Source organism: Anas acuta, chromosome 3, assembly GCF_963932015.1.
Source record: "Anas acuta chromosome 3, bAnaAcu1.1, whole genome shotgun sequence".
Lineage (NCBI taxonomy): Eukaryota > Metazoa > Chordata > Aves > Anseriformes > Anatidae > Anas > Anas acuta.
The window spans coordinates 98,075,867-98,093,720 of NC_088981.1; the positions used below are offsets into that span (position 1 = coordinate 98,075,867).

At 35.8% G+C, this 17,854-nt stretch overlaps 1 long non-coding RNA gene across 1 annotated transcript; it reads right to left on the reverse strand.

The window, feature by feature from the left end:
* Positions 1–4,556: 4,556 nt before the first annotated feature.
* On the reverse strand, positions 4,557–17,595 carry LOC137854698 (uncharacterized). The gene is made up of 4 exons (XR_011095339.1): positions 13,338–17,595; positions 11,906–12,160; positions 10,909–10,974; positions 4,557–10,640 (listed from the first exon to the last, which is right to left on the reverse strand). It is a non-coding gene; the product is annotated as an uncharacterized lncRNA (long non-coding RNA).
* Positions 17,596–17,854: the final 259 nt, after the last annotated feature.

Here is a 17,854-nt window from a genome sequence, read left to right on the forward strand (position 1 = left end):
CCTAATCTCTGGAACAGCAAGAAGTAGAATTTATTTTTGATAGTTACAGTCAAACACTCATAAGGATCATATACTTCAAATCACAGCTATCAGCACGGAGGATTAACACATAGAATTCTTGCAACAGATATGTCCCTACAAAGAGCCTTAGCACAATCTCAAGTTGTGCTGTGTTAAACCCTCTGCACCATGAACAGGAAGTGTGAAGAGTAGACTTGTGATTTTAATTAGATGAAATTCAAAAATCTTCCTGTCTTTTAAATTATTCTAGGTTTTTACCCAGTGCCATTGAGGTGCTAGTGAAGCATTGGGACAGGCTGCTCAGAGAAGTGGTGTAGTCTTCATCCTTGGACATTTTTGAGACCCAGATGGACAAAGCCCTGAGGAATTCCAACTCAATGTTTCTCTAACAAGGAGGTCAACCCAGATGATCACACGAGTTCCTTTCCAATCTAAATGGTTCAGTGATTTTTTGGGTCATACACAGCTGCCTATAACTAGTTATAGGGTTACTCTTGGCACTAGTGATGGGTGAAACCATCCCAGTCTTGTCCACGGGTCAGACAAGGGGAAATGGGAGGCCCGAGATTATACTTTTTTTGTTGGAGGATGGATTTACAGGCAGGGCTGTTGGCTCCTGAAGTTCTGCAATGCAAATTTTACCTTTGAATCTAAATTAACTAATTCCAGAATAATTTCAGGTTCACAGTGATGAATCTGACGCAGTTTTAGAGCTCTGTTTCATGAATATAATTGCTTCCATTTTCTTCTAAACACTGGCATAGAAGGGACAAAACACTGTAACTAGTTTCTTCCCCTTCCCTGAAGACTCCAACATACCTATCTTAACAATTGTATTCATGGACTTTTATGTCACTGGTGCAGCGGCAAAAATGTACAGATGACTATTCCCTTACTCTTGCTTGAGTGTTGTTGCTGTAACTCTTTCATTTCATTTATAACTTATTCCACTGATGTGTCTTAGAACAAACTGTTAGTGTATTTACATGTCCTGGGTGACAAAGCTCCAATGTGAAATAGTTGGTTTTCTAGTCTATGTTTATCATTGCTATGGTTATTTATTATTTATTCCCGTCTCATCAACTTTTTACAGGCAATGAGTGTATAAAATTGCTGAGATTGATGTGTTCCTTGACTGTCCCCAAAGAAAACCCAGTCAAATAGCTATCTAGTTGAATAATGAAATATTCAAATAAATATGCAACAAGCATCCCTATTAAATGCTACCTCATTTTTTGTTCCTGTATTCAGAGAGGGAAGACATCCCCTGCTGAAAAAGATTCTTTATATTTTTTAGTATCTTGGAACTTTGTCACTGCTGGTAAATTTTGGGGGGATAGAGGATATTTCAATTCAAAATTGCAGAGGAAACAATAATCTAAACTTTTCATTTTTTCTACCTCAAGAGGAAAAGCAAAATCCTCAAATTATAAGGCTGCTTTCTCATGGACATAAAATGAAGTATACATGTTTCTTTCATCTATGAATTATTCCCCACTCAGATCTATCACACATTTCCTAACTTGGTTCTTGTTTATCTATGGCACTTATATTAACTCACGGTAATAAGGTTAATTTTGTCTTGTTTTAATATTCAATATGTTCATCTCACAATGACTCTACGAATTGAGAATTAGATTGCCCAAAATCACAAATGTGCCTGCAGTGGGAGTCAGATGTTTAAGTCAGTGACAGAGATGACTGTAGTTATGAAGTCACAGTTTATTCCATAGGGTAGAGTAGAAATGGAGGAACAATCCACCATCCTTTGGAAGCTGTGCAGCTGTTTAGAAAATACTGTGAGTGGATCATGAAAAGCTCATCTGAGTCCTCTGTTTTTAAGCATATAATGCTTAAAGCTTGCTGTGTATTGGCCTCAGGTCTTAACTTCAGTGTGGATTCAACTGAGATGGAATAGCTCCAATAGACGTTTTGTTTTTGTTTTTTTGTTTTTGTTTGTCTGTTTTTGGTTTTGTTCTTGTTTTTTGTTCTTGTTTTTGTTTTTGTTTTGTTTTCATGCATGGTACCCTGTTTCTCCTCCCTTTGCTGGATTCTGTGGTTGCTTTCTCCCATCTCCTTACAGGTTACTCAGTCCCATTCTGTTGATCATCAGTAATGTGATGGCACTAATTAAATCTTTGTCCATCTTCTACCTCAATGTCTGGAGCCCCAAGCAACTCTGTTAGACTACAAATAAGCAATAGTACCATTTATTGTCTTGTCCCCTGGCCTTTCAGTCACTGATTATGAGAATTTCAAGAAAAGCACAATATTTTCCTCTGACCAGAAAAATTCTATGGAACAAGCAGAATTACTATATTCATAATTAACTCTTTATTTAACTTTGATGAAAAAACAAAACAAAACAAACAAACAAAAAAAAACAACAAACAACAATAAAACTCAACCAACCAAGAAAAAAGAAAAGGGAAAATAAAAACTCACAAAACAACCCACATTCTGATGGCCTACAATATTATTATCTCATTTAAAAATTTCACTTAAGAATTTAGAAGTTTTGCTGTAAAAAAAAGAACAACACTCTGCCCATCACAGTGCAGAGGATACCAGTAACAGTCCACTGTCATATCCAGATTGGATGACAGTTGTTTTTATCTTCTCAAACAAAGTCATAGAAAATTCAAGGAGAAATTCTTAACCATAATGTGTGAAATCGAACCAATATTTTTTTTACATATATAAAGCCACAGCCAAGTCTAAGCAAACCAAAATATGAAAATATCTCTGGCACCACCTACAGAAGCAATTCAGTATTAGCTTTTGAAGTTTTCAGTGGGGAAAAAAAAAAAAAAAAAAAAAAGGAACCATGAAAGAGAAATGAAGAGGAATAAAAAATAGATACATTTGTGACAACACAAAGAACTTCAGTAACTAGAATTAAATGGATGCTCAGCTTTCTACTGATGAAATGCTGTTTATTAATAGCTGCTGTGCTTCCCATGCAACTTCTTCAAACACCAAAGTGTGCTTACATGTTTGTGAGTGGTCTGCAGGAAATGAAAAGTGACAAGATAGAATCTGTGATGTGTGGAAATCAGTTTTTACTATGATGATATTATTCCCTAGTGCTGGAAGACTATGTATATAGATTAAACATATTTTCACAGCTGGATTTTTGAATAGAGCCTCATTAAACCGGGATAAATATACACTATATTGGTGTGTATGTGTGTGCGTGTGTGTGTGTGTGTTTTTTCTCATCGGCAACAAGACTGCTTTGGTACAGAAGAATGCTGTTTCATTATATCCAATCCAGCTGTGCTCTTCTACCAAAGCCCTAGCATTTTCCAAATGTAAAATTTAGCACTTGCTCACGACAACAGTAAGTTGGTGAAGTTGATTGAATGGAATATAATACGGATGCCTAGATAGGGTATGTGAAGATTTTGAAAACGGAGAGAGAATTTTGTCTACAAATATTTTTTCTCCACTACTCCACTGTGGTTGCACAACATTTATTTTATTTTATTTTATTTTTAGCTAAGTGTGTTGTGGTTATTAACATTAAAAAAAAAAGAGAGAGGAGAGGAGAGGAGAGGAGAGGAGAGGAGAGGAGAGGAGAGGAGAGGAGAGGAGAGGAGAGGAGAGGAGAGGAGAGGAGAGGAGAGGAGAGGAGAGGAGAGGAGAGGAGAGGAGAGGAGAGGAGAGGAGAGGAGAGGAGAGGAGAGGAGAGGAGAGGAGAGGAGAGGAGAGGAGAGGAGAGGAGAGGAGAGGAGAGGAGAGGAGAGGAGAGGAGAGGAGAGGAGAGGAGAGGAGAGGAGAGGAGAGGAGAGGAGAGGAGAGGAGAGGAGAGGAGAGGAGAGGAGAGGAGAGGAGAGGAGAGGAGAGGAGAGGAGAGGAGAGGAGAGGAGAGGAGAGGAGAGGAGAGGAGAGGAGAGGAGAGGAGAGGAGAGGAGAGGAGAGGAGAGGAGAGGAGAGGAGAGGAGAGGAGAGGAGAGGAGAGGAGAGGAGAGGAGAGGAGAGGAGAGACATAGCAGCAGAAAACTCCACAAAGTATCTATATGGATGTTTATAAAGGTACACAAACAGCATTGTACATCCCTAATATTGTTTCAATTTGGTGCTCAGACATCTATAATGAAATTATTTCCCATTAAGTGATCTTAAAGCCTCAGTAAGGGCCTGTGCTTAAGCATGGGCTTAGATAGTGTTTAAGAAAGAAACAAACAAAAACTTAAAAACATGAGCTCTCTGATGTTAAAGACAAAATATCTGTTGAATTTCATCAGGGCCAAATTTCATTTGTGGACTTATTAGAGGTAAAGCAGGTACTTGAATGCCTTCCAGATTTAGGTCTGTGGCACAGCTGGGGGCAGTGTATACCCATTGGGATCTGCAGTCTTAAAGGAGCCAGTTGTTGAGCTAGATGTGTGGAAAGCAGAGAGGACAATGCTGGCAGACTAGCATGGCTGGCTGTTAGGGCTGTTTTACCGTTAAAACAAGTCATGTTTAGCTATACCAAGTATGCAGAACTTCTCCCTGGGCATTTAAAGAAGCAAAGATGCCCAGTGCTTCTCCCTGGGCATTTAAAGAAGCAAGGTGGTCATATACTTATGGAGCAAGCAGCTTCGTGAGAACCTTTATTTTTCATGATGTTTTGTAATTTGCCAGCAAATATATTTTTCCCAGAAGTTACTATGTAGTCTCCAGGTAGGCATCAGATACAAGAAAATTGTTGTATATATTCATATTTGTGTTCTTCACAATATATGATAGGTATATAAAATGTCTATAAACATTCTCTATTGATATTCATTATTGAAAGTAGCTCCCTGATGAAACTACTTCAACTGATTGCACTGATGTAGCTCAGAGGGAAACTAGACTGAAGATTGATTTGACATCATTGCATTTCCTTATAAAAATTCATTTATTTTTTTTTACCTAAAATAAGTTACATTTCATTACATTTTGAAATGTATGAGTAAATATTTAACTTGAGATTGTTATGATCCCATTAAAATAAGTCTTTTCCTGTTGTAAGAGTAATGATTCACTCTTCACAAGTGAGCTTTACTTCACATAGACCATTGACGTTAAATGCTAATCCTTCAGCCAAATCATAAGTAGAATGATTTTCTTCTTGAGCTGCAATATAAAATCCAGTAAACAAACCATTTAATCTTTGTAGGAATCTCACAAATATCATTTACCAGTGAGCCCAAGTCCCCTACTCTCAGAGAAGGCATTGGAGAATATATAATTGCAATGCAAAAATCCATGCTTGCTCCCAATGGATAAAATAGCTACATCTATGCATTATTCCATTCAAACTATTTGATCCTGTTAGATATTTGGTTACGCTGTAGATAGTGTCTTTATCATTGAGGATATGGCCTAAGAAAATAATGCACATTCTTCTGCACATGTTTTCTGCCTCAATGGGCAACTCCTTCCTTTTTTTTTTTTTTTTTTTTTTTATCCAGGATGTTACTTTCACATGCAAATAAAGAGAAAGTTTTTAAAGCAGAGTTCTTTTCACCTGAGTCACCTATCCTTCTAGTGATTCAATACTCTACCTGAGAGAGTTCTCTATCATCAAAACCAGAGGTGAGTTTCTTCAGAGCCCTTCAGCATATACTATGTCAGATATTTAAGAGAGTTTTTAATTGCTTTTCTGGTGATTATCAAGCTTTCTTGACCTGCTTATACAGAGAGCATAAACTAAGGCTGTAAGTGTATTAGATGGATCAAGTTGAACCCTGCCTCGATTATAGAGAAGATGAAAGAGGTGATGGACTGCAGAGTGATATCCAAGTACCAGCTACTTTCCATCCTATGGAAGCAAGGGTGGAAAAGGAAAGGAACAACAACCTTGTTTATAAAACAGGTTGTTCCACACTGCAATGTGTGATATGCTTCCCAAAAGGAAAGCACTGTGCTTTTATTCACCCTATGGGAAAACAGCTGAGTACCAGTGACATGAGGATGTATCCTGCTATTACAAAAACAAACAAGCAAAACAACGACAATGACTAAGACAACACAAAACCTGTGAAATTACTATACCTGAATAACGACCATGGGAAAAAAAAAATCACTTTTATATTTTTGGGTTATTCATTTGTACATTTGATAGCACTTTTGATATTGTCATTTTCACTTTCTTCTCTAAATTATCAGCTTTTCTCTTTCCTTGAAGAACAGAAATTTATGCCTATCAGGCTTTGGTTTCTTTTATTTAATTTCTTTTAACTGATCATATTTCATGCTCACGGCATTTCCACTAACACATTACAGTCAAGAACAGGGAGGAAGAGCTGTATCTATTGTCTCTTATATTAGGAGTACAAGATTTGTATCCTATTTTATTTTCCTAATCTACTTTTTATTATTTCCATGACAACTGTCATGGTCCTATGTCAGTAAACTTATTCTGGATTTATTCATTGTATTTAAACTCAAAATCAGAAACTGCCACTATAACAAAATTTTCTCTCTTAATGGAACATTTCTGTAAAGAATAAGTCAGTTTTGCGTTCTGTGTGGGTTCCATACAACTAATTTGAGATTCCAATTCATATGGGCCACATAGAAAGTTTTGTTATTAGAACTGTTCATTAACGTTTTCCCTCAGGTGAGAAGATGATGCTAAATTGATTATTTAGCAATAAGAAGTCTGTCAGTCACAACTCTGTCTCCAGCCTTCCATTTACTAGGTGTTTATTTGGGAGGCTATGGAAAACCATTTTCATTTAAACTGTTTTCCTCTGAATTCATGGAATTGCTATAAATGTCACTACGAGAAAGAAGTGCTCTTATAATGTTGACTGAGTAGATTTTTGGCAGACTTCTTACCAACCCTGCACACTATCAATGACTGTTGATTTTTAATCTTCTTTAGAGATCAGGTAAGGGTTGGGAAGATCGTTTTCTTTTTCCCTGTTCTATTGTTTGGATGCAAGTGGTTCCAACAATGCTGTTGTCATGGTAGTGCTTCTTGCAAAATCATGTTTTTGTTTTAGGAGGCAGCTGCATTTTTTTTTCTTCCTTTGGAGTCCTTATAGTGTATTACAGCCCTCTAACAATAATAATAATAATAATAATAATAAAATATTAAAAAAAATCACAAGTATTGGGCAAATTTCCCTTGAAAAATTAGCAATGAGAGCAAAAAATTAGCAAAAAAAATTTGTAAGATGCCACAATCTGTGAATATGATGACTCACATCTCAACAAAGAAGCTGAATGAATATAGCAATAATATCCAAGAGTTAGTATTCCACTAACCTCATGCCACTGACTCACTGCTTGATTAGATGTAGCACACAACAGCTCCAGTGAATAGAGCAGCAGCCTTCAAGTATAGATTGCAAGGCTCTTATCAAAGACCATCAGAAATCTCTAGAAGGTAGTCGATCTTTCCTGCAGATCCCACTGTCACCTCCATGCCATTTTCCAGCATCAATATTTGCTAGAGCTTCCAATAAATGAGTATAATAGGTGGATGTGTTAATATCACTCTTACAAGTTTAAGCCACAACTACCTGTAGTTAGAATTAGAAAGAATTATGGTTTTCAGTAGTTTGTGAATTAAGCACTTCTTTGAACCTTAAAATACACATATGCATGCATGTGATTAAATATAAATGTATTTAAAATAATTTCAGAATTAGAAGAGACTGGAAGTACAGTAAATCAGAATCCTGAAGCTGAAAACCAGTAAATTTCATAAAGGAATAATTTAATTCTGTATTATCTTGAAGTTTGCAAAATTACCTTGTGTAGAATAGACAAAACATGTTTATTTACATAGTCTGACATTTACTTTGAGTCTTTATTGCTAATAAAAATTAATCAGAGTGCTCTTAATCTCCTTAAGAGTGAAATGGCATACCATCCCAAATCAAAAGACCCTGGAAACAAATAGCGATTTTATTTCAGACATTAAAATACTGTGATGTTTCTATTATGATGAAAGTATATAACAGGTTCTAATAAACCATCTGGAAAATATTGCCAAAATAAGATAACTTTCTAGAAAGGTTTTTCTATAAATTTTACTTTCTAGAAACTTTCTAGAAATTTTAGGCCTGTTTTAACTCCAATGTGGAGAACGGTTTGCTCGCTTCCTTTCATCAGCAGTCTTTCATAGATCTGAAGTGTATTTTCATGTCTTGCTTCAGACAAATCCTTTTCAGCAACTCCTCCTCATCTTTCATGAAGATCAGAGCCCCAGGCTTGCACAAACTCCAAGTCAAAAAACAGTTTTGAAAAGGGAGGAAAAACAATTTTATGTCATACAGGCTATCACTCCCTTTACATGCTACTGGCTGTTGTTCATCTGTAGCTCTAGAGAACAATATCACTGGGTCTATTCATTGTCTTGGCCACTGTAATATCTAAATATTTCATTTACAAAACTGCTAGCTCACCAGTTGCTCCCATTCTGTATTCCTGTACTAGACTATATTAATGAATCTTCCACTTGACTTTCTTAAATATCATAGTGATTTAAGACTATTTTTCTAGTTTGCCAAGATCATTTTGAATTCTATTTGTCTTTCAACATATGTGCAGTCCCTGACTTATTGAACACCATTGTCAGCTGTATTCTCACTATTTATTTGAGAATTGTTTCAAATCTTTGATATAATAATTCTTTTTCTTACTATTACAAAATGAAAGTGACAGAATGTTGCTGATTCTGTTGCCCCCTGAAGCAGTTCAGTAATTCTGAACTACAAATCTGTAGTATTCACAAAATGAACACTCATAAAATACTCATACTTTATTAATAGGACTAATGGACTAATAAACCCACAATAAAATCCTGGGCACACAAGGAAATGCAAAAATGTTCTGTGAGCAGTATGAATAGTATTAAAATAGTCTAGAAGACTGTGTAAATAACTGATTTTTAATATTGCTTGATACAATAAAATTTCATTTTCTTCTTATGGGAAAAAATAAATATTTTTTTTTCACCAGTCAAATAAAATGCCTGCTGGAACTGAATAAAAACATTTAATTTGTGAGCTTTGTGTTTGTTCTTCTTGGGATTTATTTGTTTTTCCTGTCATTCAGAAAGGAACAGTAAGAAAATATAACTAAAATACGACTTATTTTAAATTAATATTTTTGCCTTGTTTTATCTTTTTTCTTTTTTTCTTTTTTTCCTTTACTTTCCGAAATTATTGAAGATGTACATGTACTTCAGAACTCCAAAAAAAGAAATCTTACAAAGAGAGGGTTAAACACAGGAATAAGTTCCATGAAGATATTGTGAAATTTCCATCCTTAGAAATTCTCAAATCTTAACTAGAAAAGGCCCAGAGCAGACAGATCTAATTTTGATCTAATCCCACTGTGAGCAGGGGTTTAATTACATAACATCCAGAGAGTCCTTCCAATCTATATTTTTCTGTGATTGTGCCTAAATTAAATAAAAGACGTATATTAAAACTGGAAAATGATAATAATTTTCCTACTTAGTAAATGTAAATATCCATTGTTTCTTCCAGAATTAATAAGCTAGTAGTGCTCAGGGTGTTTGTTAGCACAAAAATAGATACGTTTATTAGGTCAAGGCTGGACGATTAGGCTGGATTACTCAAACGTCTTGAAAGCTGAGGAGATGACTCTAATTTTTTGTGGGAAGTTTCATCACTGCATCTCTGAATGTCAGTGACTCTCTCATTGGCTCTTGATCTCCATCAATACTTTTCTTCCAGAGCATTCAGGTGCCAGTTCAAGGACAGAACTGGATTTGCTAGTTGTGAATAGGAGTTGTAGAGCAGGAGTGAGGGCCACCAAAAAAGTAGAACCTGCCGGTGTCCCTCTGTCACTGAGCTGTGCAGAGAAGACCTGCCTCCTGCTTTGAAATGGGGCTCAGGGCTGTGGGGGAGTACCCTGGCGGCTGGAAAGGGACAGTCAGGGCTGGAGGCACCCTAAGGGCCTGGACTCTGACATCTAGGCCAAAAGCCCTGTCCATGAGTGGGTCGATCTCACCCCAGGTTGTGATAGATGGCAGGACAAGTGGTTCCTTGGCACAACTGACAAGGAAACTCAGCCCAAGGCCTAGTCCTGAGGGAAGCTGTTTGTGTGCAGACCATGTGTTTTTCCTTCCTCCGTCTGAGGCGAGCATTCAGACCCAGTGGGCCTTGCCCTTTCAAATACTGTGCAGCATGAAATCAACACATGGCAGTGCAGAAGGTGAAGGTTCAGCTTTGTGATGTGAAAACACCATGCTGGTGGGCTGTGACAGAGCCTTGTCATTGATTCAAGTGCGGTCAATGAAACAGATACAGAAGTACAAGCATGTCTCAGATGTACTCCGTGGTTGCCAGCAGGGAATGCAGTGTGACATGCAGTTGTATTACCTGAGGTAGGACCATACAAGTGCCACTTGCTGGGCTGTCAGAGGCATTCTGCCTGTGACTATGCTCTCATGCTCCCAACAAGGGCTGGCAGTCTTGTCACAGCCTTTCTTCTGCTGGATTGTCTCGGCATACAATTATTTTTTAAACAGCTCCAGGCGTCATTATTTCTGGCTTCTGCAGTTTGATAGATGCTGCCACTAAGGTTTTGATCTTCACTAAGACCTTATTCTTCAACTGCTGATCCTAATAAACCTCTGCATGCTATGGTATTAGAGCCTACAAGTAAAGAGTACAGCTCTGTTGAACCTGTTTTTTTAATTTCTTTTAATTCAAAGTTCTTTCACTTTTTAATGACTTTGCTGTTAACTCAGCTGCCTGTGCCAAATAGGAGACTGAGAATAGGTTCTTGGAAGAGTATATCCAAGAGCATTGCCCTTCTTTAATTGCAAGGCATCGTCTTGCCCAGATCATTATACCTGGGATTTACGAGACTGAAAATATCCTGGCAAAACTTTTATAGTAGAAAGACTTTTAAATCTCCTACCTTCTGCCTTCCCTCTGCAACCAGCCATCCTGTTTGAGAGACTCAATTATCCATATAAGTATTAACCTATGAGAAAAAGATCAAATAAATAAATAAATATTTAAATATTTTAAATAGTCTGTCCAGAAGTGTCTGTGGAATAACCTGCATTCAAGCTCCAGTGTGCCAAGATTTTAAAGAGTTCAAATTCAGTGACTAGAGCCATTTTCATTTTGCTCAGGGATTGTACTACAGTTAACACTTGATCTGCCAGCTTTTATGGAGTTAAAAAATGTTAAGAGTTAAAATCTAGGACGAAAAAACACAGGGCAACACAAAGAATATAACTTAACTTTTTTTTTTTTTTTACATCTTTCTTCCAAAGTGTGTTGGTATTTCCTGATTGAGTCTATCTCATTATACATAGCAGCCTCTCTGTTTTCCAGCTACTTAACCAAAACTGACTATGGTGTGTTATTTGCGGGATATCAGGAGAGGTGATACTTCCATAGATTTACTACCTGGAAGAGTTATTTGATTACTCCCCAGTGACTTTAGTTTCTAGAGGAAATGTTTTTTTAAGCACAGATACAGAAAACATTTAGAGCCTTGCAACAATATTAATGTTTCATTCATTCACTGTATTGGTCATGTTAATAAACACAGTTGTCTTTACAATGTGCATGCTTCCAAAATGCTCCAAAGCACCACCTTTCTCAGGCTACTCCAAGGTGACAAGCAGAACTCATTCACAGCTTGCATGTGTTCTTACATACTCTAATTCTAGGAAGAGAGGTTGCATGTATTAGATCTTGTTTGCTATGTGGCATTGTTGAAAAAGATGTAAATTAATTTTATTAATACATTAATTAACATTAATTATATTTAAATTAGCACATTCTACCTGTACAGTTCATATTCTTCACACTTGGTATGTTTTGCTTTCATTTATACAGTTTGTCTAATTATAAACTTTCAGCTGATCCCCATTATATTGTGAGAACTGTTGAAAACTCACGGCACATTTTGCAGCTCAAGTAAATGTCAGGAGTGGAAGTCTGGATACACTGAAGCAAATAGAGAATCCAGGTCAATAAGACCAGATTACACTCAAGAAAACTCTTCCTTCTCTTCTTTTATGCATTTTCTCTACAGTAGCCGCTCTGAGAAGATGAACAGCTTGCTCAACAGCAAGATCAGAATTCTGAAACAGCTCATCAGATGCTTCATGTTTCTGTGCTTTATTCTGGCTTTTGATCCCTGATCATATGCTCTGCATACATGCAAGACAGGAAGAGACATCAAGAAGTATAGATACTGACAAATGTTGTTCAAATCAGCAAGCTATGACATGTCAATTCACATACACAGACACACAGACACACACAAGATATGCTACAAATAGAGCTGATCACAAAGAGATACTGATGCATAACATAAAGAAAGGTAATACGACAAGATTTTGTTTCCATTTTCAGGGAATTTTTGCTTTCTTACAGGATAACTATCAGTTCCAGCTCCTAGGACCTACATGTATGTATTCCTCCCAATAAGACTACTGTATATGAGAAATAATAATGTGTGTGGTCAGTGAAATTTGTTGTAGAGTAACGGTGCCCTTAAAAGGTCAGGAGTATGAGTTTTTCAGAACAGTAAAGCTTGACAGGTCAATAGCAACAAAATCATAACCTTTTAATGCATATTGTCAGGAGCTGACTGGTCAAATTACACCAATAGGAAACAATGCAAAAGAAATTGTTTTCTGTATCTGAAAACAAAGCAAAACAGAACAACAACAAAACACACTTTTCAATTACAGAGAGGTATTACCAGTAACTAATGAGACTTCATTATATGAAAATAGAAAGTGAGGGAAAATCTCAATTTGATTTTCCAACATTCATATTTTAAATGTGTATATTATGTGTGTATATATACTTGTGCTGGTAGTAACGGAGCCGCTGTCCAGATATCATTTTAGCATGACCCTTCAGGCTAGCCAGGCCTGAACCATGATTCAAAGAAGGATTAAAAGAGCTAGGCAGATTCATTAATCTGGGGAAGAATCTGAACACTGAAAAAGAGATATATTAAATGGGATGCTGTTCTTTCTTTTCACTGTGGTTCCTTTAAACTGGTCAGGGAGATGCATTCCTGTACAGAAGTGTACTTCCTATACTTTCTGTCAGAAATGACATAAGATTTTCTGTAAATTAAAGTCCTCTTTAAAACACGAGAATCGGGGAACCAAGCATAAAGGAACATAAAGGCAGGATCTCTAGCGTCTAATGTATTGGATACACATATTTTAAGCATATGTTTTCAGTATAAAGAAATCCAAACACTGGATCAGTAGTAATAATCTCACATTAGAATCTACAATAAACTCATTTATTCCTACTACAAATATTGATTTATGAACAACTCACAAACATAATTTCAGTACTTACCCAGTGCTAACATCCAGAAGGACTGATTTGCTATTTTTGAGCAATTGCCAAACTTCTTAATTCCTGTTAGCTCTAGGAATTTTAGAAATATGTAATCACAAATCCAGGAAATCCAATACACATATGATCAATCTGAACTTTATCCACTTGCATAAGCTTCTACATTTTAGACAGAATGCATTTCCACTAAAAAAAAGTAATAAATGAAACATTATACTGGAAGTATAAAAATATTGTCTTGGATAATTAAAACAAAATGTCCTAAAAAAGACAAAGGTTTCCTAAAGCTGGCACAGACTTCTTTGAATAATGCCCTGCAATAGAAAGGTTAAATGTGTACATCAGTTATATATAATTAATATCATACAATACTGCTTCATGCTGCTTTTCCTGCATCTGTCTCTAAAAGATCATGACATGTTGAAGTGAGCAAAATGGATGTGTTTATCTAAACCTGACAGCAATATGTAGTACAGATGACAGCTCTTTGAAGATTACACAAAAATGCAAAAAGGAGATATACTTCATAGAGATCCAGAAGGAATACAGATTTGCTAAAAAGTGGTTTGTAAAAATATGGTTTGTTAAAAAGAGAAAAAATATGAAACCTGCAGCATATTTTTTGAGTTCTGCATAACAGTTTTGCCTAGATATATTTCTTTACAATTTTTTTTTGCAAGGCAACATTGAGCTAGCAGTTGAGTTGTGTTGTTAACTGTTAGGTGATTGTTAATTTTAGAATTGACCAGAAAATCTTTAAACCTTATGGCCAATAACTTGCATGCCAAGGAAACAATTTTCTGTAAATGCTTTAGAGGTGTTAGCTAGAAAACAGTGTTTATACTGTCTAATAGTAGTAACCTAGGGTTAAGTGTCATATAGAAGAAGTCTGGTTTTATTTTACATTTAAAGCTGATTTTGGCAGAAAGGCAAAATTGGAAACACCAAATATAAATGAGGTATTTATGACACCACTGTAATCAGGATGTCTCAATGCAATGAAATTAAGTATGGCAAAGTGGTTCTCCAATAACCACACAAATAAAATTAAATTAAAGGAAAAACCATTAAACAGTTACCCTAGTCAATTCTTAAAGAATAAACAGTTAGAAGTCAAGATCTAAATCACATTTTTAATTTCTTATTAAGCATTAACAAATAATACTAAATATCAAAATGTCAGCTGTGATATATATATAATTAATTGACGAAGCATGTTTAAACTTACAGCTGTTAGTAACCTATCATTAGTGGTAAAATAGAAAAATAATTCAGATTACTTTTTTCAGTCATGGTTAACATCTTTGTAACATATAGTGACTTAGAACTTATTTAATTTGATAGTGTTGTGTGTTTCTTTGCTTCAAGATAGGTTGGATGTTAACTAGAACTCTCAAGGAAAGGGCAAGTGACACAAGTTTCTCATCCTAATGGTCACCTGGAGATGGAGAGCACCAGTTACCAGTTTTCTGGTAACTGAGCAAAGCAGCTTCCTCACCTTTCTATTTCTCTCAACAGAACTTGTACATCCTTAAGCTTGGTATGTGTTGTCTTTGCCATAGAATTTGTGTGTCCTTTGTAAGAGGAAATAATGTTTACTTGTTTTCATAAGATGTTTTCAAGGTCAGTCAAGGAGAGTCATGTACAAAAGCAAAGCATTAGGATTTAATAAAGTTTTGGTAAAATAAACCATGATCAGTGATAGAGTAACAGTACTCAGGCAGCTCACCAGTCATTTTCACAGCTTGCTTAAGCAAAGATGAATGGTGTATTGACAGTAGTGAGATATTTTAGCACCCTTTCTCAATGCACACTCTTCCAGCACTTGATGCTCACCAGGCATCCATACCCTGTTGGAGAGCAAGTCCTCCTCCTGGCTAGCAACAAGGGCAAGAGCAGTATCTGATGTGACCTGAAGATGTTTCGTTCTGTGCTGTACCACCTTAAAGAATATCCTGGAACAAGAGTCTTTTTTACCCTGCTTTCAATGGTGCTGCATTTCATGGTGTCTCCATGACTTCACCTGTCATCTCATTTCAAGATATTTAATTCACTGCCTTTCCTCACTTTAGAGCCAAATAATTTGTTTGTATTTCTAACATGACTTAAGGTGAAACTTCAGATAACTACTTTTGTATCATGCTTCCTTTCAATTCAAAGAGCAAACAAAACTGGTTATTATTAGAGATTGCTAAAATGAAGCAAAAAGTTACCTGAATCTTATTTTCAGAAATGGGGGAGTTAGGGGTGTAGGTGAGGGCAGAGGAAAAAGGGGGGAAATGGATATATTGTAAGAGAACAGATGGGGGATGTCTTATGCTTCAGTGATGTTGGTGCTCAGTTCAATACCCTAAGGAATGGTTCCCAAGACAATCACAGCTGAAGGCTTTGTCAGATTTTGCTCTCAGACTGTAAGAGAATTTGAGGTCTAACTTTGATTTAAAATCTGGGAGTTGAACTGCCATATTTTTAATAATTGAAGGAAATTGGAACTTTCAAAGCAATGCGAGCAAAGGTTCCCACATTTAAAAAAAAAAAAAAAAAAAAAAAAAAAAAAAAAGGATTCTCATGTTCTCATGTTGATTTTCCAATTTAAAACTGTTAAAAAAAATGTTTTCTTGTGCCTTTGGATATAACATCACTGTTTATGCAATTCTAAGAGGCAAAATTATAAAGAATATCCTAAAATAGTGGATTTATTTTTCTTGTTTTTTGTTTTTTAATAACCTAGTTAATTTCAGACATAATTTTGGTTGGGCAAAGTAGCTCAGAATTTGACGCTATTATATAATTAAAAGAAAATTCTGAACTTTAAATGTTTTCCCATTTTTCATGTTAACTTAACCGTCAAGATCTTTGCCTGAATTTCAGGAAAAAATACAGTTGGCATGACAGTAACAGTAACACAGCAAAACATCCAACATCGATGGGCATTCAGTGGGGCCTGTTCATTAAGTCTTAATTTATGCTCTCATGGTAAAAATTTCAGGTATCAGGAATATTGACACTGACCAGCAGTGAAGTATTTAATAATGCAAAGTAAATAACGTACTGGGACATTATGGTATTGTCTCATACTCTGTATAATTTAAGTTTGCAGTTTTGTCGTATGCTAAAGTAATCAATCCCACTGGCAATATAAATGTCAAGTACTATATATTAAGGTTAATGCAAATTTTCCCTCTTGCACCATGAAAAAAATATTCTATAAACCTGGAGAAAAGCCACATAAAATACTAAAATGTTTTCAACAGTTAGGCAGGAAAAAGCTGTCAACAACAGGAAGAATAATGATCATTTAAGCTGTTACAAAAAAGATTACCAACAGCCTTTCCTTGACATACACATGTGGTTAAAAGTTAATTTTACTGTACATATTGAATGTCATTATTTTACAAATTCCCATGCATGTGAATAATCAGGCAAGAAAGAGGTTTATTTAAGAAAATTATGCATATATATAAGGTTTTGCTGTACCATATTTGTTTCTTGAAAGTTGTATTGCAATCTTTTTTTAAAAAATAGTAGAGCTTAAACATTGAATTGTTCCTACTCTATCTTTTGACCTGTTGTTTCAAAGATTTCTTGTTATTTGCCTAAATATCACAAATCTTTAAAGTAATGTTATTAATTTTTAAGTATATTTTCCAGTGAGTTCACTTTCCACTTCTCTAGTTTCCCAGTTAAGACTGTCTACCTATTTCCAGTGTTCTTGATAAATAATAACTGAAGACTTATTCTAGTGTTCCTAAAAGTATTTCCAATATATATATATATATTATTTTTATTTGTAGTCAAGGCAAAAATGTATTTTGAGAGTATTTTGATAGCTAGATGGTTCACCAACGTTGGAGAAAACCAACAGGCATGACTGCAAGTGCAGCTTTTCACACCACGTTAGAATCTGAACCAGGTTTCCTCATTGCTTAATAACTGGGCTCTCTCTCCTGGGTTAAAGTGGCCCTTAACAGGAGATAGATGTTCCTGGATGCTGTTGTTACTAAGGAGCTGTTGATAAGGGCACTGTACTGGTGTGAGTCTAATCCAGGTCAGAATTGTGATTTTGAGTTGTGAATTCCTTTCTAAATAAAGGTCCCATTCATTGACCTATTAGTTATCATGAGTGATTTACTAGTTCCAGCCTAAACTTGAGAAACATCTACCAACAGAAATGTTACTGAAAACAGCTCATTCCTGCATCCACAACCCAACCTAAACAACAACAAATCCCGTAACAAAACTAACAAACAAAACCTTGTTTTAAGCAATTACTGATAATATGCTATGTCAAAAAAATCCCTTTCACCCCCACTGAGGAGGACAAGAATGTAGACACAGTCTTTGTTCACATTGAATTTGTCAAGCTATAAGATGTCAGAATGGCATCTATCCTTTTAACCCCCCTATCCTTTTAACCAGGGACCAGACAATGAAGGTATCTGAAACATGGTATCAGATACCACGCACAGTGCAAAATCTCACACTTATTTTGCTTTTAGCAAACTAAAAGTTTAGCA